The sequence below is a fragment of the Nyctereutes procyonoides genome, unplaced genomic scaffold (assembly GCF_905146905.1).
Source record: "Nyctereutes procyonoides isolate TBG_1078 unplaced genomic scaffold, NYPRO_anot_genome, whole genome shotgun sequence".
NCBI lineage: Eukaryota > Metazoa > Chordata > Mammalia > Carnivora > Canidae > Nyctereutes > Nyctereutes procyonoides.
This window is the reverse complement of record NW_026575159.1, coordinates 24,784,085-24,806,274: the sequence shown is the minus strand read 5'-3', so window position 1 is coordinate 24,806,274 and position 22,190 is coordinate 24,784,085. Positions and strand designations below refer to the sequence as shown.

Sequence of the window (22,190 nt, the reverse complement as noted above, 5' to 3'; positions counted from 1 at the left end):
AGCACTGGCCCTTGAGGATTATAGCCTGGGGTTGAGTCGTGGTTTTGCCACCTTCTTTTTCTTTGGCCTTCAACAAATTACGTCTTTACACCCCAGCCCCTCAGCTATAGTGCACATGACTCACAGTATTGTTGCAAGGGGTACAAGAAATGTGTCATGTGAGGAACGCTGCATGCTGCCTGGTTTCTATGACTTCTGGCAGTCTTAGTTCTGTTGGGTATGACCAGCAGGACACCTGCACAGCAGGATTTCATTGACTAATGCCACCTGTCACTCTCCTACAATGTTGGAAACAACTCCCAGTGTAGAAACTCCCAGTAAGAACATGAATTGAGAAATCAGAAAGGCACATTCGAATCTCTGCTCTGCCGCTTAGTGGCTTTGTCATTTGAGGCAAACCAAACAACCTTACCAAGTCCATTTTGCAAAGGTGGGATTTTATCCATACCTCTGAGATTGGTTGTGCAGTTTAGTGAAGTGGACACATGCAAGGCACCCAAGGGCAGACCTTGCCCAGCACTCTGTCCTTGAACCTCATTTCGAGGCACCCCTTCAGGTCCCAGCTGGAGAGAGAGCTGGCCCAGAATGGAAGCCTTGTTGCTTCAAGTCTACGCCACAGGAGAGACTGAGCCATTTGTTTTCCCTGGAGGTTTGACCCCTGCAGTCAGGCATAGAGTATGAAGAACTACCCCAAGAAACAGGAGAGTCTGGGAGTGCCTGGATGGCTCAGCCAGTTAAGCATCTGCCTTCAGCTCAAGTCATGATCCCAGGGTCCTTGGATAAAGCCCTATGTCTGGCTCACTGCTCAGCAGGGAGTATGCTTCTCCCTTTCCCTCTGCCATTCTCCCCAGCTTGTGGTCCCTAATAGATAAAAATACAATCTTAAAAAAAAAAAAGGAGGGTCTACAATGTTGTCAAAGCTAGCAAAGACTGCTAGAAGTAAGAAAGCCATGTCCAATTATTGTTTTCTTCCCAATCATCTCCAGACAGCACACAGGGTGTATGACCCGGCTTCCTGGACGTGATCAGCAGTGACTGTGCAGAGAGCACAGTCCTGGGGTCTGTGTCTTCAGGTCTGAGCCTCAAACACCAACCCTCCTGACTAGGCCCTATGTGTTCACGTGGGCTCAGCATTAGCCACTGCAGTGACTCCTAGCTTTGCTTGTATTAGCCCCAATGGGAAGTGAGGTGCGGGCCCAGTCCCCCACCTGGTGCAGAGGACAGCCCTGGAAACCCCTGGCCCATAATTCGAGGAGCCTCTCTCTCCAAACTTTCCCATGCAGACACTGCCAGGGATGCTCACTAAGGTGCCAATGCCTCTCTATGGACTAAATAAGTATGCATTATTTGCAACACCATCCCCTTTAAATGTGTCAGGTGGAAACAGATATACATTATTATAGTCATAGAAAACATGGACACAACATGGGCCTCGGGATCCGAGAAATCTTACTGAATCTTGTGCTGACAATTCGGCAAGCGTCTTTACTCTCAAGGTCTCCCCATCTATAAAATGGGCCCATTATGCCTCAAGAGCCCATTGGTCCAGGTCCAAGTCCAGCAATCCTTCTTACCCACTGTGTGTGTCCTTAGAAAAGTGATTTAAGTTCCCTGTGCCTCAGTTTCCTCGATGCAAAACAAGGATAAGAATAGTATTCAGGCTTGTTCATTTGTTGAGGCGAATTCAGGAGACAACAGAGGAAATGCGTACATGCACTAAGTTTCTAATAAGTAGAAGTAATCATTAAAATCATGATCGATATTTCTAGTTCTTCCCCAAGTGAAATCAACTAAAGCACCATGCAGAGTGCAGCTGTTATTATTTACAATAGTTATTATTTACAATATGAGTGCTACGCAAACTAAAATAACAAATAGTGAAATATCCCCCAGACAAAAGAAGGCTGGCGGGGTTGAATTTTGTTTAGCCAAGGATATTTTAAGCTGCTGAGCTGGTCTGTCCCCCCCTCATCATCCTTGGCTGCCACCCGCCGCTGGTGTAATTAGTTGTGGCTCGGCGGCAACGAAGGAGACGCCGCCTAGCAATTTCCCACTTATGAATGCATGGCACCACTTTAAAAGCATATCACAGCCGGTTCTGAGCTTGCTCCTCTTTAGGTACAGGATGCAGGACCTAGCCGTGGGTACAAAAGCACATCTCCCAGGAGCTAGGGCAGCACAGAATGAGAGCGCGGGAGGGGACGCCAGCAAAAGCCATAATCTTTCTGTCACAGATCTTAACCCCATTTGTGCTACTAAAGCACTTTTAGAGGTGACTGGGCCAGGGTCTTTGTTGTCGTTTTAGGAGATGAGGACAGCAGGGCAAAGCACTGAGGAGGCCTGACTTGGTTCGTGTTGGGAAGCTAATCAGAGAGGCCTGATCGCTACGTGGCCAGCCGGCTGTGTCGGCTGTCCCCTGGCTGTCCCCGGATGTAGGCTGCCCTGCTGTAGTGAGCTAGCCTAGTATCAGGACAATCCCATGCCCACCTTGATATGGTAGCTGCTTCAGGGAATCAGATAGCGATTAAGGCCTTGAAGAGGTTTGTAATCTACAGGGATGGGAGGTTTTTTGTTTTTATTTTTGTCTTAAACCTGCTCCCTAGAGTACCTGGGTGGTTTAGTCTGTTAAGCATCTGCCTTCAGTTCAGGTCATGATCCTGGAGTCCTGGGATTGAGCCCTACATCAGGCTCCCTGTTCAGCGAGGAGTCTGCTTCTCCCTCTGCCCCTCCCCTAGCTCATGCTCTCTCCCCCACCCCCCTGCCCCATCTCACTCAGCGTCGCTATCTCAAATAAATAAATAAAATCTTAAAAAAAAATTGGGACACCTGGGTGACTCAGTGGTTGAGCATCTGTCTGCCTTTGGTTCAAGGCGTGATCCCAGGATCTGGGATCAATCCCATATTGGGCTCCCTGCGAGGAGCCTGCTTCTTCCTCTGCCCATGTCTCTGCCTCTCTCTCTCTCTGTGTCTCGAATGAATGAATGAATGAGTGAATGAATGAATCAATGAATAAATAAATAAATCTTAAAAAAAAAATAAAATAAAAAAATATCCAAACCCTGTTCCCTCTGTCCCCTTCTGTGCTCCCTCCCTTCCTTCCAGTAATGTGGGACAGGCGCTGGGACTGTAAGAGGTGCTAGTGCTAGGTGTCAATCACTGACAAAACAGGTGGGCTCTCTGCCTTCATGGAACTTACAGCTTTTGGAAGACAGACCAGCAGAGAGATGGAAACATGAAGGTGTTAATGAGAGACTTTTGATCAAATTCTCTTCCTGGAGCCTGATGCCACCTTTCTCCTGCACTGACTCTTTCTCATGGGAAGACTCACTCTGGTCTTTGTTCTTAAGCAGAGTTCACAAGAACCTCTGTGCTCTTTCCAGAAGTTGGACTGTATATATATTTGCCCCAGGGTAGATAACATGCAGGCTTTCAAAATTCCTTGTTAAAATCCCTCTTCGTTTAGCCATGATGCCTGTCTCCTTTGTTTCTGTTAAGAGTCTCGGTCTCCCAAAGGAAGTTCACAAGATAATCCACTGAAACACAGCAAGAAAATTCTAGGAATATATTATTTAACTAGTCTTATATTTCAAAAATATTTTTATATTTATAATGTATATATTAGCAGAGTCATCTTCTTATGTAATTAATGACTGTGAATATATGGGGGTGCTTACTCAACACTCTTACTGTCTGGGTGCATAATTGAAAGTTTGGAGATGATTATACTAGACAACAGGAAGAGACCCTTTTCTCATGAGCTGAAGAAAGGCGAGTCCAGATGGGACATCATCATAGACTCACAGTGTCTGCTCTGTTCATGGGAATAAAAATGATCAGCAAACTTCTTGCTTCTGAGACAGCTACAGGCCTTTCGGGCAAGGCTCAGCTGCAGACAGATGGCACCATATCTGCCATCCCTCCTCCACATCAATGCCACATGACATGAGTCATTTTGGGGTACCGGCCATTTACATAATCAAAGAACTCTGCCTCTGGGCAGAGGACAAGAGCAGAAGGGACACAGCTTAGCTTCACCTTTTGCAGGAAGTAAAGGGAACATGAACCCTTTGACCAGACTCTGACTCAGTAAGATGAAAGTTTCATCAAACCCCTGGCTGGCCCCAAAAGGAGATTCAGCCCTGATTCTGTAAGATCCTAAAATGAGGGGAAGGCCATTCTAGGTCAGTGGAACAACAGGAGTAAGTTCAGAGGCAAAAGCAAGCAGAGCCTGTCAAGGGAACAGGAGAAAGGGGAAGGTCACAGGGAAGGCAGGTTGGGGCAGGGAGGACCAGGTGAGGATCTGTACAAGGCCAAGGATGATGGGGGGGCAGTGGAAGGCTGCGGCAGGACAGCACTGGGACTGAACCGATTTGAGGAGGGGCAATTCATCAGCCTATCCCAGCTGCATTTGAGAGGTGCCAGGAGATCACAGGAGGCAGGATGACAGACAAGTGGCAGATACTGAAGTCACTTCCACCTCCAGACAAGATGCAACTAAAGTTATCGCATAATGAAAATCAAAATGAGAAGGCACAAAATGAACATCCTGGCCGGCCCTGCCAAATGTCTAGTTTTGATGGACAATTCTCATATTCAAGGTTGAGCGGAACATCACCTCTCCATTGAGTCTTGGCTCCCCTGCAAGCACCAGTCATTTCTCTGGTTTTCCTCATCTCTGGAGCCCCCATCATGCTGCCCTGTCATCATGGCTCTTTCCTGGCCCCTGGTTAGCTTACACTGAGCTCTTGGGTGGCAGGGTGCGTGTCACTGTCACCCTTGTCCCCCTAGAGCTTAGCCTCACGGCTGGCCTGATGTTAATATCCATGTAATACAATCCTCATTTGAATAATGAGTGGCTCAGGTAGATCTAGGAAATAAAAGAGTTTGTACATTGGTGCATGAGAGGAAGTTTGTAAGCCAAGCAAAGTTACAAAGACTGAATTTGGAACCCACTCGAGAACTTCCTGAGCTCTGAGAAATCCAGAGACCATTTTTATCAACCCTCACAAAGCTGGGAACAGATGAGGTCTCCCTTGGTGTGGGGTTAGTGTGTTCAGTTGAGCAATGACCAAAGAGAACAAGCCCAGTGAATCAACACATTTGTGCAACTCATCACAGCGGAGAGCAGTGGGAACAAAGCTTTCACTTTTCTCTTTCCTGAGAACAGTGTTGTGTTAAGAGGCCTCTTGAAGAAGCACACAGATTCTGAGGATCCACACAGATCCTGCTGGAGGATTTAGCCCATCCAGATGGACCACTTACTGATCTTTGGGGATGGTTCCAGAAATATAAACAACTGCCATCTCTAGAGAAACAAGAGGGTCTGATCTCTCCTAGATGATGTCCATGGTTAGCTTACTGTCCTCCCCAGAGGTGAAAAGTCAATATTCACAGTGTACATGCTTTTGTTCAAAATATACATGCATAATCCTCATTATTCATTTAATTAGTGGATAACTAATTAAACTAATGAATCATCTCTTCTCAGGTAGGCTCAGGGCAAGGATCAATGGTCATGTGTTGGACACGCACCTGCCTTCCCAGGCACGCGCTCCACTTTGAAGGGCAAGGGAGACATTCATATACGTGCCTTGCACTGTGCTAGGTGGTCTATACACATTGTCCTGTGGACTCTCAGTCCTAGGAGGGCCTAGTAACACCTGTGCAAGGTCACACAGCTCCCAAGTATCTTGAACTCTCTCTCTTGTTCTTGACTCCCATATGCATGTGTCCTAGTCCTGTAAGCAGGTAATACTCCAAGGGGTAGAGGAATTACCTTCGATTGGGGGACGTCTGGAAATATCTGTTAACAAGGTGAGCTCTGGGTTGGGTTTTGCACGAGGGAGGGGATCCCACACAGGAAGGGGAAGGGCGGTGACAAAGTATGTGATGAAGAGGTGGGAGGCCTGCCTCAAGTGCAGAGGGCCACAGAAGTTTCTAGTAGTGAGGGGATCATGGGGGGTGTCTGGGGGGCTCCGTTGGTGAAGCATCTGCCTTCGACTCAGGTCATGATCTCAGGATCCTGGGATGGAGCCCCACATCGGTCTCCCTGCTCAGCAGGGAGTCTGCTTCTCCCTCTCCCTCTGCTACTCCCCCTGCTTACGTGCTCGGGATGAAGTTGGTCCTGTGGGAAACAGGAGTCTTCAGCCGATGCTGGGGGAGGACATGGGCTGGAAAGGATGTTGAAGCCCCTCTAGGAGGCCAGCATAAAAGTGACAGTGAGCTCACCTCCGGAGGTTCTTGAGCTAGCCTGGCTGGGGTCCCTCATCAGCTGGTTAATGTAGAGCAAGCAAGTTAAAGCCTAGGAACTTCCATCTCTTCAGGTGGGGTCTAGACATACAGACTGCTTTGAATGAATAAATAGGTACCGTAAAAAGAGCCAAGTCTCTTTCCTGGTACCTCCCAAACATCAGTTCCCTTCCCGTCCCTGAACACTGTGAGCATTCCCTGTCCCATGCTTTCCCCAACCACCCTACCTTCTGAGCTTCACATTGATGTCATTCTGGGCTCCTTTCACAATTCTCTTCCCAGGCTGGAGTTCCCCTTACTGTCGCCATCCCTCCAGATGATTTCTACACCATTCACCATTCACCACACTCACTCAGCCCCCAGAGCAACGTCTACCACACAGAAAGTGCTCGACAAAGATTTGTTAAATAGATGGTTGAGTGAATGAATGAGTCACTTAGCCAGCTACGGGAGGGGCATACACTTGGCTCTCAGACAACTTGTAGTTTTTGGGATATCTTCAAGGTCATATGGTTTAACCCTTTGACATACGAGAATCCCCTCAACAGTCTTAGGGCACTGAGTGTAACATGCTCATACAACAGCCCTACTAGCATCTGCTAGCCTACACAATGCCAGCCTACACTTGACCTTCTCCACCAAGTAGGAGCTTAGGAGTCCCCTTCTTCTCCTCAAGCTTTTCATGTATATGGAAAGAAGGAGAATCTCCTTCGAGTAGAACCAAGTGTCTACTAATACTGGACCAAGCTGTAAAGCGTGGGGCTTCCTCATCCTGCTCCTACCATACAACGCTGAGTTGCCTTAACTATCCAGAACCTGGACCCCCTCTGCAACCAGAAGCTGGAGAAATGGGTTCCTTAGTGCTTGGGCTGGGAGGCCTGCCAGTGTCCCAGTTGGCAGATGCAACAGCCAGCTCCTGACAACGGTAAAAGTGTAAAGCTGGTTGTTGACACAGTGCAACATTCCACTTCAGTAAGGTGATGGCTGCATCCTTACACGTAATTGAACCATCATCGACCTGTGAGGGTGTATTGCTAATGTGCCTGGGGATTAGCTTGGGATGTAATAGCTAATTCACTGGCAAACCCTTCCAGACACCAGGTGCTTTCTGCATAGATGGGGTCAAGCATCCTTCAGAGCCCTGAAGTGTGGCTTCCTGACACGCTGACACTGGGCCAGGGATGACCCTATAACCCTATACTTGCACTTGAGATGCTCGGTGGGGGCATCCTCTTGCCAAGGGTTTTTATGTCTTTATTTCTTGCACTGACTCAGAACATCAGTGACCTCGAACCCCAACAATCTGATCTGGTCCTGCCATGCTTACCTGCCAGGTTCCTGTGTGGAACCAGGACTCCATGCCTCTCTGGGCTCCTCCCCTATCCTTCTTATATTCCCTTGTGGTTTTGACAGCCTGTCTTTTTCCTCCACTAGATCCTGAATTCCTTGAGGGCAGGGAGGGTTGGAAGCTCACTTATACTTTATAAGCATAAGGGGACACCCTCCCTGCCTGTGTTGGCAATACGGCTGATACAACACGAGAACTTGACTGCAATTGCCTTCAGTTTGCTAAACTCAGTAATTCCGTAAGCATTCTGTAAGCACTCTGTGTGGCGCTGGGCTGGACAAACAAGGATCCGGGTGTCTGGCTGTGAGCTCCTTGAGGGTAAAGCTTTGTCAAGCCTGACACATGGCATATTTCAGGTACAGTGCCTGGTGCGTGCAGAGAGCTAAGGTTTGTGGGACAAGTGGACAGTTTGATCATAGAATTCATGCCTGAAAAAATGAATAAATGACAACATCTTTGCACTCGAGGACTCCTTCCTTCAGGGATCGGGTGAGAGACATGTGAATTAGTAAGGTGCAGTGTGGAATGCCTGGGAGAGGGGGTGCAGCATGATGTGGGGGCAGTGGGAAGCCTCCTGGCAACATAGAAATACAGTTCCCCTTTCCTGGCCTATGCTGTGAGCTTACCTCCTGCCCTCCTCCCCACAGGCCCAGCTCCTATGGTGCCAGAACTCTTATACCCTCTGCCCTGCTCCCCCTCTACCAAAGCAGGCTCTCCACACAGATGCAGGGTGTGCAATGCCCATCCTGCAGCTCCTCCCAGGACTCCCCACTGAGCTACATACTGGTTCTACCTCTCAGGTTGGAGGAGGCAGGTGGAAGAGCCACCCCACAGGGAGCCTCGTGGTCTGGCATGTGCACCAAGGACCATGGGTGACCTGCTGCAGGGCTGAGTCTATGTGAAAGCAAGGGAACTGACCACGGAGCGGCACTTGCAATTCATGAGAGAACATAGCTCAGGCAGACTTACTTAACGCTCCCAGTGCCTCTGTGGGACAGCTGTAATCCACTGGTTCCCAGTCCGGGACACTTTTGGTCCCTAGAGTACATCTGATGACGCCTGGGACATCTGGTCATCACATCTCGGCAGGGGTCATGCAACAGGTGTCAGGGAAGTAGGGGCCAGATGCTATGGTACATCCTATAGCACAGCACCCCCACCCCGTACCCTCTGCCACTAACACACACAGCCAAGAACATTCTGGCCAGAATGTCCATAGAGCTGATGTTGAGAACCCACTGGGAAGCTGGAAGCAGAGATCTAAAGTCGGGGTCACCTGCATAGACTCACACAGAGACGTGTGGCTGCCCTGGCTTCACCCCTGCTCTTGCTGATACTGGCCTCTGGGCTCTTACCCACACTCCCCGCTGCTTAAGCCACAGATCAGCTCCCCCTGCCCTGCCCAGCACAGTTGGTGGTTTCAGGAACATTTTCTCAATCTTCCTGTTTCCTGGCAGTTACCCCCAGAGTGAAAGGGAGATAAAGGAACAACAAAGTCAGAGGAAGTAGCAGGACCTCCTGCTTCCCCCCCACCCCCCACCCAGTTACCCACTAGAAACAGGCAGAGCAGATACTCCAGGCCTAGCCACTGGGGGCTCCAAATTCTGAGCTTCTCCTTCTGCAACGGCTTCTCCTGTTCATGGACTATGCTCTCTGATGAGACCCTGTCTGTCATCTGCCTCTGCCATCAGACTTGGAGCTTCCCTGAAACCCTCTGAAGTCTGTGCCAAGCCAGTAGTTCCTCCTGCTTCTCCTGTCCTGGCTTGTCCCAGGTTGGCTCTCTTTCGTCCTGCAGGTCTCTCAGCCAAGGGCACCTCCCCAGACAGGCCATCCCCCTGCCACTGGCCACTTGTGGGAAGAACTCCCCTGCTCCAGCCCGTCTATCACACTGACCACATCGTTTTTATACAGCAGCCACCATCCCTGAGATAGGTGGATTTAGGTCCCTATCCACAGTGCTCCCCCAGAGAAGGCGAAGTCAGTGAGGGCAGGTTTGTCGGGTTCTGTGCATGGCTGAGTTCCAGTGCTTGGAAAAGGCCCAGTCAAATTTTACTGAATAAATGATTGGATGGAGCAATGAATTCAGAGTCCTCTTAACAGGAGATTCTCAGGGAATATCGTTTGAAAAGTTGCCGCAAAGCTCATGTCTTCTGATAATCGATCCAAACCTCTTTGACTCCTCCATGTGAATTTGGGGGGAAGACTCCACTTTTGGGTGTATTTCTGCTCATCTGTTCTTCCCCATCTGAATCTTTCTCAACATTTCCTTTGCGCCTTCCTGGGGTGCCCTAGAGACATTGGGTATTTTCATAAATTGTCTAAGGAAGCAACTATCTAGTACAACGTTCCTTTCAAGTTCAGAAGTGGCCCTAATGTTTTCGATAGCGTTGACAACTACATGGAGAGGGGTTTCTAAATGACTGTCCCTGGGTGGCCGTGTCGATCCTGCTTGGTTGGGGCAGCACATCATCTGCCCTGAACACTGGCCCTGGCTCTGCGTTGGGACCAGCTGTGTGATTCTGGGACAGGCACAGGATGTTCTGTTCTGTTGCCTTTGGGGAGTGGGGCTTCAGCTGGGGCTCTCAGAGGGTCATCCTAGCTCTAGCAGGTAATCCCCCAGCAGCCCTGCCACCAACAAACCCTTAGCCCTCATGTGCCTGAGTTTTCCCACATCCTATGAAAAGGCACATATACAATGAATGGGGACACACATACTATAAGTGGGGAGCTATATATTATTTTTTAAATTTATTTTATTATTTTGAAAGATTGTATCTATTTATTCATGAGAGACATGGAGAAAGGCAGAGACACAGGCAGAAGGAGAAGCAGGCTCCCTGCGGGGACCCCAATGAGGGACTTGATCCCTGGACTGGGATCCCACCCTGAGCCAAAGGCAGATACTCAACCTCTGAGCTACTCAGGCATCCCTGTTACTATTTTTAAATGTTAAATCCATCAGAAAGTTGAAATAGTACAAGGTATGTAGATCCTTCACCTGGATTCAGCAAATGTTAGCATTGTGCCACATTTGCTTTTTGCCTCTCTCATTGTCTTTCTCTTTATTTATATCTATTTACACTGATTTTTTATATTTCTTTTTCTTTTAGCAAACCATTTGAAAGTTGCAGACATGACATTCGACCTCCAAATACATCAGCACGTATCTCCTTGAGAACCAGCGCATTTTCCCACATAACTGCAATGTTATTATCACACCCCCAAGGGTTAACACTGACCCAATATTATCTACAATGCAGTATCTATGTGAATATCCCCCACCTCCATCCCAATGATGTTCTTTCTAGGTCTTTTCCTTCCATCCAGGAGCCAGCCAAGCATCACACGCCGTATCCAGTCACCATGTTTTCTTAGCCACTTGTAATCTAGAACCTGGGGGAAGCTGACTACATTTCATATCCTTTCTAGCTTCTTCTGGTTGTAACACAGCAGATGGGTTGCATGCCTTGCCCCAGAAGGCTGGTGGGCAGCTTCTTTCTGTAGCAGGCTTTGATGCCTACTATTTTACACCTCCACCAATTAAACACTATCTGTGGCAGAGTCTGGACAGAAGCTCTGCTCTGGGGCCCATTTGCAGGGACATAAAAACAAAAACAAAAAACAAAACAGTGATAACTGGGAAACTGAAAAAAGATAAGCTGCATGCCTGAGCCCCAGCCTCCTTGGACCCAGTGAGCTCTGGGGATGTGTGAGAGCAGCCTCTCAGCATCTTCTGCCTTTTAATTAGAGAAAAAGTTCCCAGCCTCTGAAAGTCTGAGCATGGTCCAGGCATTTAGAATCAAGCTGCACATATTCCCAAGCACTTTGTAAAAAAAAAATTAATAATGCCATTGTCTTCCCTATCCTTACAGAGAGGAGCCTGCTCAGAGTGGTTACTAAAAACAGGAACCTACCCTTCTGCAAGTCCCGCGTGCCTTCCTCATTTCTAGCAGAGGAAGTGTGTGGCTGGTTTAGCAACTGCTGTTCTTCTTGATAGCCTGGGCTTCTCTACACCCGCGGAGGCCTGGCCACCTGCTCACTCTGTGCGAGCAGCAGCAGCAGCTGATGGAGAGGCGGTGACAGCGCTCCTGGAAGTCCCTCCTCAACAACTCCCAGGGGAGACCATGCCCAGCTTTTGAAGGTATCATAGGGGACATGGCAGGGGCTGGGTGGGAAGGAACATCAGACTCCTAGACACACAACTGGCAGAGCGTTAACTTTCTGGAGACAGAAAGGCACTCTGTGAGAACAGGCAGGGCAGCATCTCAAGTGAGGCTGACACCTAACCCAGTGTCCAGCACATGGCAGCTGTTCAGTGAATATCTGATGCCTGATGTAGAATTATACATGGCAAGATAGGTTGGGGATCTTGGGCCAGCGACACTCCTGCCAGAGGAGATTTTCTAGCTGAGCAATAGCCGGGCACATAGAAGGCTTCTTACTGAGGGCAACTAATACTTGCTCTCAGTCTTCCTAGCTGTATGATCTTGGGCAAGATGTTTAAACCTCCCCAAGCCTTCATCTTCTCCCCTGTGAGTGAGAATAAAGGTACCCAATTCAATAGATATTGGGCGGATTAAATGAGCTAACATATGCAAAGCACCCAGGCTAGTTTCAGACACATAGCAGGTGTTCAGTAAGTGCTATCCACTCGGAGTCATGACATCTAAAGGTGCATGGAGCCCAGGTAGGCTGACTGATCACAGTAGTGCATCCAGGAGTTTGGGTGTGTGGATCTTTGGGAAGATGCCAATGATAACCAATAGTAATAAGCATCAACAAGCAGAGTAGGTGGTATGCATATGGGGGCAGGGGTAGGATTAAAGGGAAAGCAAATAGGTAAGGTATATACATTCTGAAAACACAGAATGTTAGAATTAAGAGATTTTGGAGGGTTAGAATTCCCTAAGGAATGTGGCACATTCCGCATTCTTTTAGGTGCCAACATATCCAGAGAGCCTTAATGATGGGAAAATGACCTGGGCTCTGGCCTCAGAGTGTCCTAAATTGAGGCCATGCATGTGGATGCAAAAGGATGGTGTCTGCCCTGCTGAGTAGCAGGGGAGGGGGGCTGCATGCAGAGTTATCTTCCTGCAGTTTCTCGGAACAATCCCACAAGATTATGATTATTACGTGCTTTGACAAATGAGAAAGTGAGGCTCAGAGAGGCTGAGTAATTTGTATAAGTCACACAGCTGGTGAGAGGCTCTAAGGGCTCCAAGGGCTGAGGTGGGGGAGGGGAGAGTCTAAAGCGCATGAAGGACAAAAGTGTATACTAAAGCAATACTCTTTAAGAGAAATATATCCAATAGTCTGCAAATTGTTATTTTGTGGTTTGTCATGAGACACTGCACCACAGACCTATAAGCTGGGCTATAAGTCTTTTTATAACTGGGGAGGTAAGCCCTAATCAAAGTTTTGGCAAAATCCTTCGCAAATGATTTTCCCCGTTTAGAAGAAGGCCATTCAAGAGTGTTTAATATGTCCTGGAAAGCAGAATAGTAATAATAATATGAAAAAAACCTATGAAATAGACCGAAATCTGTTTAGACGTCTGGGTCTTAAACAGGTCTCAGAGTCAGGGCAGCAAGATGGCTTTGTGGAAAGTTACTGATGTCATTGGCTGTACCTGCGTCAAAATTTTGGGTCAGCCGCCAAGGAGCTATGTGACTCTGAACATGCCACTCTGCCTCTCTGAGTCTCATTTTCCTTCTCATAAAAGGAAGACTTTGTATGTTTGTAAGAAGTTGAAATTATCTGTATCATATCTGGAAGATGCTAAATACGAAGCAGCAGCTAGTGATAGCATTCCTAACCCAGACACGGAGAGGACCTCAGGTTGCTCGTAATAGATGGGTTATCAGGCAGTGTTACATACAATGAATCAAAGAGCACAGCTGCTGAGCAGGACTCTTCTCGATTTTTCTGAATGCTTATTTCTGCTTGTTTCCCCATGTGCTGTATAACTGAAAGAGACAGGGGTTGGTTTGAGTTGTAGCAAACTGAACTCATTTTCCTAAAACAGAACCAAAAAACGTCCTCACTTTTGGGTTTTGGAAAGTGGCTATGTCTTTTCCAAGGGGAGCCTGTTTTTTTAAAGACTTACTAAGTGGCCATTGGGGTAAACCCTAATCCGGGGGATCCCTGGGTGGCGTAGTGGTTTGGCGCCTGCCTTTGGCCCAGGGCGTGATCCTGGAGACCCGGGATCGAATCCCACGTCGGGCTCCCAGTGCATGGAGCCTGCTTATCCCTCTGCCTGTGTCTCTGCCTCTCTCTCTCTCTCTCTGTGTGTGTGTGACTATCATAAAAAAAAAAAAAAAAAAAAACCCTAATCCGCCTCGTGCATTCATAGATGGTGCTGGTCTTTTCAGTTTTCATTTGACATCCAGCAAGAATTTATTTCCCCTGGTTGTGACAGAGGCTGGAGCTTAAGATTCTCATTAGGGCTTTCCAGCCTGTCAGGCTGGACCATTTGGTTCTTGTCAGCACGCTGAGGGGGGGCCCTGTGAGTACATCTATCCATTCCTCCATCCTTCCTTTCCCTTAATAAATATGCATTGAGGCCATACCATGTGACTGACTTCCTCCCTCTCAGCTCCCCAGGCGTTCTGAAGGAAATAAGTACCCTGCGTCCAAACCACTTCCTCCCATCTGAGAACCACCAAGGGAGGGGGCTTATTTCATTATGGTAACTGAGCTACAGACTGAAACCATGGGGCCTTGCAGGTTCCATGGCTCACTTTTGTTGTCAAACAGCTTTGCAAACTCATACTTTTCTCCATGGTGCCCCCCAGGGCAGCAGGGACCATGGCTGGAGGGCTTAGGGTGTGGCAGGTGGGAAAGTGTAAGAGAATCAGGAGAAAATGGGTAGAGAATTCCCCTGGGCTGTACCAGGCACTTAGCAGACAATCCCTTCAGTCCCTCAACCAAATGAAGTGAGCGCTTACTATGTGCCAGGCACCTGCTAGGTAATTTTTTTTTTCATTGAGGAATATAGTAGTTGGGGACCACGTTCTCAGGAAGTTTACAGCTGGGGCAGGGGTGGGTAAGACACTTATAGAAACAAATGCGTTATGATGTGTGCCGTGAGGGGAGCAGACAGGGCCAAGGACAGAGGGCAGGGGGGGACCTGTTTGTTCGTGAAGTTTGTGCAACTTAATTCTCACATTTCCCTGGGCAGTAACCATGCTCCTTCCCAATTTACAGGCTCACCAGCCTCCCCACTCCTCCCCCAACCCCAGCCGAGGACTCCAAGTCACAGGGACAATCACTTATTGCTTAACACTCTCTGAATGCAAACCCCTAGTGTCCAGTGTCAGGACTCACTTCTTGATCTAGGCTCTATCAACACATATCTGGATCCGTCTATGGAATGCCTGTTATGTACATGACCCTCTAGCACACCAGAAGATAGCAGCCCACAATCTTCTCATAAAAAAGGGTGGATCCAGCTTTATATGACCCTGCATCCATTCTCTTATACCTGCCAGCACACAGTTAAGAGCCTCACTCTAGAGCCAGATGCCCGGATTCACATCCTGCCTCTACCTCTTACCAACTGGGTGACCTCCAACAGGTTGTAGAAATGCTCTGGCTTTGGATTCCCCAGTTGTACAAAAGGTATAATGACAGTGATGTGTAGATTCGTTGTGGGGGGTCAACAGGAGAGTACCTATAAAACACTTCCTCAACACACATTAAGCTCCTGTTTTACTCCTGTTGCTGTATACTCAGCCCCATGGGGAGCTGGCATGGATCTGTGATGAACACAGGGAGCCCTCTCTCTGGTCTACTTGCTATTTATAGGGGAGCAAACTGACATCCAAAGAAGCAAAGTAGTTTGCTAGTTTGCCCCAATTCTCTGAGACGTTAGTGGGCCCACTGTGGGTTCTAAAGATATAATGTATGGGAAGTAAAAATTAAGGAAAATTAGGGGGGTGGGGAGAATGGGTTCACTTTCCCTCTTCCCGGTGGTGGAGTCATCCATTCAAATGATTTTATGACTCAAAGTTGAAAGTTTACCCTCAGTTCCTCAGGGCTCAGAGCAAAGGGGAAGAGCTGGACAGCTGGGTCTTTGGCCGGCCACTATCCATGACCAGCAGTGGTTTCACAATGGTCAGAAGCAAGGGGACTTGAGGACATGGGCAGGGAACATGCAGATTCCCAGGCCCGCTTACCTTCTCTGGTTTCCCTAGCAATTCTAGCTCTCAGAGAGTTTGTCCAAGGATTTAAAATGTATTGTACTGGGATGAGGGTAGTGGAAGGAACCAGGATTGTTAGTGAAAAAAATCAGGGTTTGAGAGCTGGCCAGCCACTGAATGAGCTGTGTGACCCCGAGCAACCTCAGAGGTACTCAACCTCTCTGAAACTCCGTTTCCTTGTCTGTAAGATGGCAGGCTCTTTGGGGCACTAGACAAGCCAGTGTAGTTCAAATATCTAATTTAGACTTCCACATAGTGGATGCTCATGGAGATTAGTGAAGACAATGGAGAAATCTTTAGGTATCTGTTCCAAATAAGGAGAATTGTCAGGAGTAAGTCTATTCCTGCCACTGGTGCCTGGAACCAACGCCTACTGGTGTTGAGGGCCCTTGGAAGACATCACTTCCTGACTCCACATTTGGTGATGTCACATTGCAAGCTTGAAATCAGCCACGGTGGGAATATTTACACCACAGAAGTGAGCAAATGCTGCAAATTGGAGTCCTCTCCCCCTACCCCTCATCACTGTTTGTTAAACATTTACGGGCACATCACACCCCCAATTCACTCTCTCTCTCCCCGGCACATGGTTTTTCCACTTTGTACCCATCCCATTCTGTTTCCCCCATGGAACAGCTTCTGTGTTCCCATCCATGAGTAAAAGCAGATCTGACCACTGTCTTTATGGCACTTACAGCCATTCCTTGAACAACCACACAAGTAACTGGTAGAATTATAATCCACTGTGAGGGCAATGCAGGGTTCCTGGGGACGTAAAAAGAGAGAGAGAGAGAGAGAGAGAGAGAGAGAGAGAGAGAAAGGAAAAAAAGGGTAGCTCAGTGCTTCACCCCTGGCAACACATGCAAACATGCTGGAGTCTTTGTAGAAAGACCAATGCCCAAGCCCCACTAGGGGGACCGTCTGAGAACCCTGGTGTAGGACCCTCATTTTGGTGTTGGAATGAGTGATCCACAGTGAGGAGTGAGCACCCTGGAGCAGGTGGCTCAGCATATGCAAATAATACTATTAGCAAACTATCAATTTCCATCTCGCTCAATAAGGTTATGAGCCACACTCTTGATGCGTGTGTGTGAATAAAAAGCAAAAAGCAACACTAAGTCTTGCTGTGAAATGTGATATAGGAAAGAAGTCCCTAACTTTACATCCTGGGGTCCACATGTCCAGATGACCTTTAGCATCTGTACTCCAGTCTGCCTCAACCTCCTCCTTCTGATGAAACCTGCATTTCCCACGTATGCATATTTGGAAGGGAAAGAAGAAGCCTGTTTGTATTTTCCCATTCTGTGCAATTGTGTATGTGCGTAATCCCATTTCAAAATAATTGTCTTTAGCACGGTTTTTCTCACTGCCGGGGTTTATGATGTCAGCTTATGGGTTATATGTATTTATACCAGCTCTGGGTACTGGTGGCCTCTGTGTATAAAAAGCTGATCCAGGGGCACCGGGGTGGCTCAGTCAGTTGAGCGTCTGGCTCTTGGTTTTGGCTCAGGTCATGATCTCAGGGTCGTGAGATGGCCCTGCCTTGGGCCCACACTCTGCATGGAGTCTACTTCTCTGCCTCTCCCTCTGTTCTTCCTCCCATTTGTGCATGTGATCTCTCTCTGTATCTTAAATAAATAAAATCTTAAAAAAAAAAGCTGATCTAGAAAAGAAACCAATGAGAGGGAGGTTCTCTTCTTTTTATTTAGTAAAGTGTGAAAGCTCCTATCCACCTCTCCATGCTGGACCCCACACCACACGGGCTGCCACGAGGTCTGGACACAAAATCACTTGCTTGTGGCACACTTGCTATCAGCAGAGAGGCGAGCCACACACACCCCATGGTGTGCACGTCCTACAATACCTCCTCTCTCTAATCCTTACTTGTGAAAACCCAGCAGATGTGGCTACGTTCATTTTTAAAATGGAAACAAACAAACAATAGAAAGAGGCTTAGTGGTGTAATAAGGGGTGAGATAGAAATTTGCTTTAGTACCAACTGGCCCCAAATCCAGCTTCTTCCCATGACATCCTAAAATGAGCATGAAATGTTTTATAAGATGCATCCATCCTTGTCTTAGGGTAAAGCTGAGTCTCCCTGTTAGCCTGAGAGTATTTGAGATTGTTTTCCAGGCACGCAAGTACAGAAGGGGCCAGAACACAGGCTCACGGACACATGGGGCAGGCAAAGTGGTGGACTGAGAGCTGGACAAGGAGTCATGGCGCTTGTCTAACTTCCTGAGTGATCTTGAGCAGGTTGTTGCCCTCTCTGAGCCTTTTCTTTGTAATAGGAGGGCACCGAACTGCTATTTTTTAATTGGTGCTTTAGGATATCCTGGGATTGAGTTGTCCCATCAGGAGGAGTAGAGAACCCCAAGTCCCTCAACCAGCAGCTTGCTTTTATCCATTCTACAAATTAAGTTTCTGGGGGAAACTCTTAAAATAGGTTTCAACCAACAGGTTTGGGATATCCTGGATGAGAGGATACCAAAGTCTCCTTCAAATGGCAAAGTAAAGCCTCTGATTTTGAGTCAAGTGGGAGGAGGACGTGGGAGCATGAGGGCACTTCTCTGAGTTGGCTGCCTACCCCGGCCAGTGTCCCCGGAGCCTCCTTCACCATGCAGGAAAGGAGAACAAGGTGGGGTTGGCGGGACAGGGGGGACGGGCTGTGGGTGCACCTGCCCCATGGGGAGAGCAGGGAACAATGTGGGTCACCAGGCAGGCGCACCTGTTGAGCGAGTTCAGGATGTGGTGGGGTGCCCGCGGAAACCCTGCGAGATCCTTGGCAGGGAAACCAACCAATGCCAGGCTCCCAGTCTAGCTCTGGTTCCTGGCGCATGGCATCAGACCACAGGCAGGACTGAGCAAGTCTCACATCAACTGGCTGGGTGCCAAGTGCCGGTGACAGTGGATGGATAATTGAGGCAAAATGGCCATGAGCCACTCGTCTGTCCCGATCCTTTTCCTATCGTATTTGAGAACCCTGAAGCCCAAGAAGGTGAACCTTGTTCTAGTACTTAGCCAGCCCTCCAATACCACCAAGGGATCCAGCTTTGGGAAGTTTTTAACTATTTGATTTTACCAAACAGAACTCTTTTTCTGATAAGACCTTTAATTCAGTCCTCGAAACAACTCTGCAGGGCCTGTATTCATATCCTAAATTTATGTATTTAAAAAAAAATCAAGGCTCAGTAGAGTGCCTGGGTGGCTCAGATGGTTGAGCATCTGCTTTTGGCTCAGGTCATGATCCCAGGGTCCTGGGATTGAGTCCTGCTTCGGGGTCCCTGCTCAGCGGGCAGCCTGCTTCTCCCTCTGCTACTCCCCCTGCTTGTGCTCTCTCTCTCTCTGTCAAATAAATAAATAAAATCTTTTTAAAAAGTAAAAGATATAAAAAACAAAAAACAAACAAACAAAAAAAAACAGAACTCAAGGCTCAGAGAAGTGCAGTAACTTGCCAAAGGACACAAAGCCAGGAGTTTGGGAGCTGGAATCTGAACTCAGTCTTGCCCTGCCTTAAAAACTCTTCCTTATTCTTTCCAAATTCTGCTTTGGATTGTAAAAGCAATTCATGCATGCGGGGAAACATCTGGAGATTTTACATCTGAAGGTGTAACTAAGAAACCAGTCCATTAACCTTATAAAAATCACTATCCAGAGAGAGCCCTCGAAAACATCTCGGAAATAACTTCCTTTAATATTTTTCTATACATATTTGCATACACGTGCTAATTTTTTTTATTACAAAATTGGGATAGTATAAGCACAGCTAGTTTTTCTTGCTTCTTTTCTCCTGCCCTCACAGCATTTATCATTTCTTTACATTAATGCTGTGAAAGGGTGGAAAACATGCCACATGACTCATCCCGGCTCTTCTGACCACATTGGGCCACTAAGAGGGGCTGTGCCAGCTGAGGCCTGAGCACACCTTACCTGCCTCTCTCTCTCCTGTCCCTTCAGCTCCCCTGCAGCCAGGACCCCAGACACAGGGCTTCTCCAAACATAGCCACTTGACCTCCCAGAGACCCTTCCAGACTTCCCTGTCTCTTGCATTTAAGTCCCCCCCCCCAAAATTGATGATCTCAGAAGTATACTTCGATAATTTTTTTAAAAAATCATTTTTCTGTGAACCAGAGGGCAGAAAAGCAGGACAGCATCTCATGGAGGTTGAGAGCAACAGCTTTTGGAATCTGATGGAGCTGGTTTGAAGCCCAGGCCTTCCTCTTACTAGTCATATAACCTTAGACAAGTTACAAAATTTATCTCACCGTTGAAGGAGAGTTGTTGTGAGGAGCGAGGGTATGACGACTAGAAAATGCTCAGCCCAGTGCCCGGTGCAGAGTAAGAACTGGTCAGAGTGGTGGTGGTGCTGGTGGTGCTTCTGGTTATACCGCCACCGTTGGGGTTCAGATACGGTGGATGGTGAGGTCCCCACTGGTGGCATCACGCTTCCCCACCTTAGAAGCAGGTCCTATGAGTGGACTTACAGCCGTCACTCTTTGTGGGGGGCATTTTCTAAGGCCAAAGGGTGAGCTGCATCCCTGAATAGATATTTATGTTAATTAAACCTTGTCATTGAGGTTTTTCAGTGCTTTTTGGTTTAATCACAAAGTCCAGACCCACCTTCCTTTGGCTAGGGTTCCTCAGGTCCCTGCCCATCAGCACACCATGTCGGGGTTCATGACGCCCTTCCAACAGTGAGGCTCGGGCATCAGAAGCCCAAGGTGGATAAAGTCCACAGGACTGTCCTGGGATGCCATCCGGTTCTGAGAACCTTGACAGCTGTATTTCTAAGATAATGCAGAACACACAGTGAAAGGATCCCTGGTCACAAACTGTCTGCCCTGCCCAGAGGTCCCTCCACCCTGGAAAGACACCCAGCATGGCCCCTTGGGTGCTGAAGGCAGGACAGGTAGGTGTGCCTCCTGCAGTCCCGCCTCGCACCTTTCCAGCTCTCGGGGTGTAGACAGGTGAGCTCACCAGCTGACCTCCACGCCCAGAAGGTGGAAGAGGAAGTCGGCCTCCCGGGGAGGCTGGGTGGGTTCAAAGCAATTTCCCACCCGAAGGTATAGCTCACAGGAACCGCATGACCTTGACCCTGAAGAATACACAGACAGGCTTTGGCTTCTGTAACGGGACTTGATAAGAGAGGTGATGATGGTTCTTTTATCAATAGTCTTCAAAAGCTCCCCGAGTCTTGATTCCTAGAATTAAAAGGGGCTAAGTGGCTCTGTCTTTGGAGACCATCTTTTCCACTCCAACCCTTTCTCGGAAGAGTGAACTCAGGCCCAAGTTCACGCAAAGGAAACAGCATCGGTCCAAGACTAAGGGGAAGCTGAGAGGCAAGTACCAGCTCTGATCCTTGACATCACCGAGAAAAGGCAGAGCGAAAGCCAATGTTCGGAGCTCATGTTAATTAACTCATTTCTCTTTTGCCCTTTCTTTATTGTTCCTAGAAGCAATTACGTGTCTCCTACCCTCTCTCCCACCTCTAGCATAAAACTGCATAAAACTGTCACAGATGAAATCAGATTGCTCAGCCATTTCATTAGGGAGACTCTGGCTCTCGGTCTCTGGGGGCATCTTTGCTCAAATGGAAGCCTCTCTCAGGAAGTTAACCCCTTCCTGGAAGCTACAGGAAACCAGCGAGCAGACCACGGAGGGTGGCTGAGGCCTCTTCCTGAACAGCTCGGGATATAGTGGGCTGACAGGTGCATGCCTAGGGGTGCGCGAGGGACAGAGAGAGAGAGAGAGAGAGAGAGAGAGAGAGAGAGAGAGAAGGCTGGAGTGCAAGGAACAGGGGAGAGAGAGTGTCAGACCTCTGGGACCTGTCCAACCTTTCACGTGTTGCCACCTGGGTACGTTTCTTTTCTTGGATGGACCTCATTTTTCTCACCTGAAAAATGCAAGTCTCAAGTCTTATTATTATTATTATTATTATTATTTCTGTACCCAATTCCATCAGTCCCCTCAAAATCACACAGGAGTCCTTGAGAAGACTTACAAAGTTGATGGGAGGGAGCGTGGTCAGAATGCACTTTGGTAGATAACAAAGTCTTTTTCCCCGTGACTCTTCTGGGGTTAATGTGAAGGAAGGAAAGAGTGAGACATGAAGACTGGATGCTGTTGCCAGAAGGGGCACCGAGGGAGAAGATGGAGCAGGAGGGAAGGGCCGCTGGGATGGCTGCAGGCTGGGAGTTGACACCCAACATAGGGGTGGGGCCGAGTGTCAGGCCGCAGGGAACAGAATGGCATTGCTGGGGGGAGTCAAGGGACGGCACGGTGCACTGTGGTGTGGGGACATGTGAGAGAGTAAGAGGGATGAGGCCGGCGTACATGCTTCAGTTGTCCCCAGAAGGGAGGCTGCCAAGACCTCTCCCCAGCCTGTCCTGCCT

At 48.3% G+C, this 22,190-nt stretch overlaps 2 protein-coding genes across 2 annotated transcripts in view; one reads left to right on the top strand and one right to left on the bottom strand.

Moving 5' to 3' along the window:
- TG (thyroglobulin) overlaps positions 1–22,190 on the bottom strand; it is a 247,711-nt gene that overhangs the window by 47,531 nt on the left and 177,990 nt on the right. The window lies entirely within an intron of this gene.
- Positions 1–22,190, top strand: part of SLA (Src like adaptor) — an 87,356-nt gene that overhangs the window by 40,226 nt on the left and 24,940 nt on the right. The window contains exon 2 of the mRNA XM_055313868.1: positions 11,470–11,738. The gene's annotated coding sequence lies outside the window, so the exon portion shown is untranslated. The remainder of the gene's footprint in view (positions 1–11,469; positions 11,739–22,190) is intronic.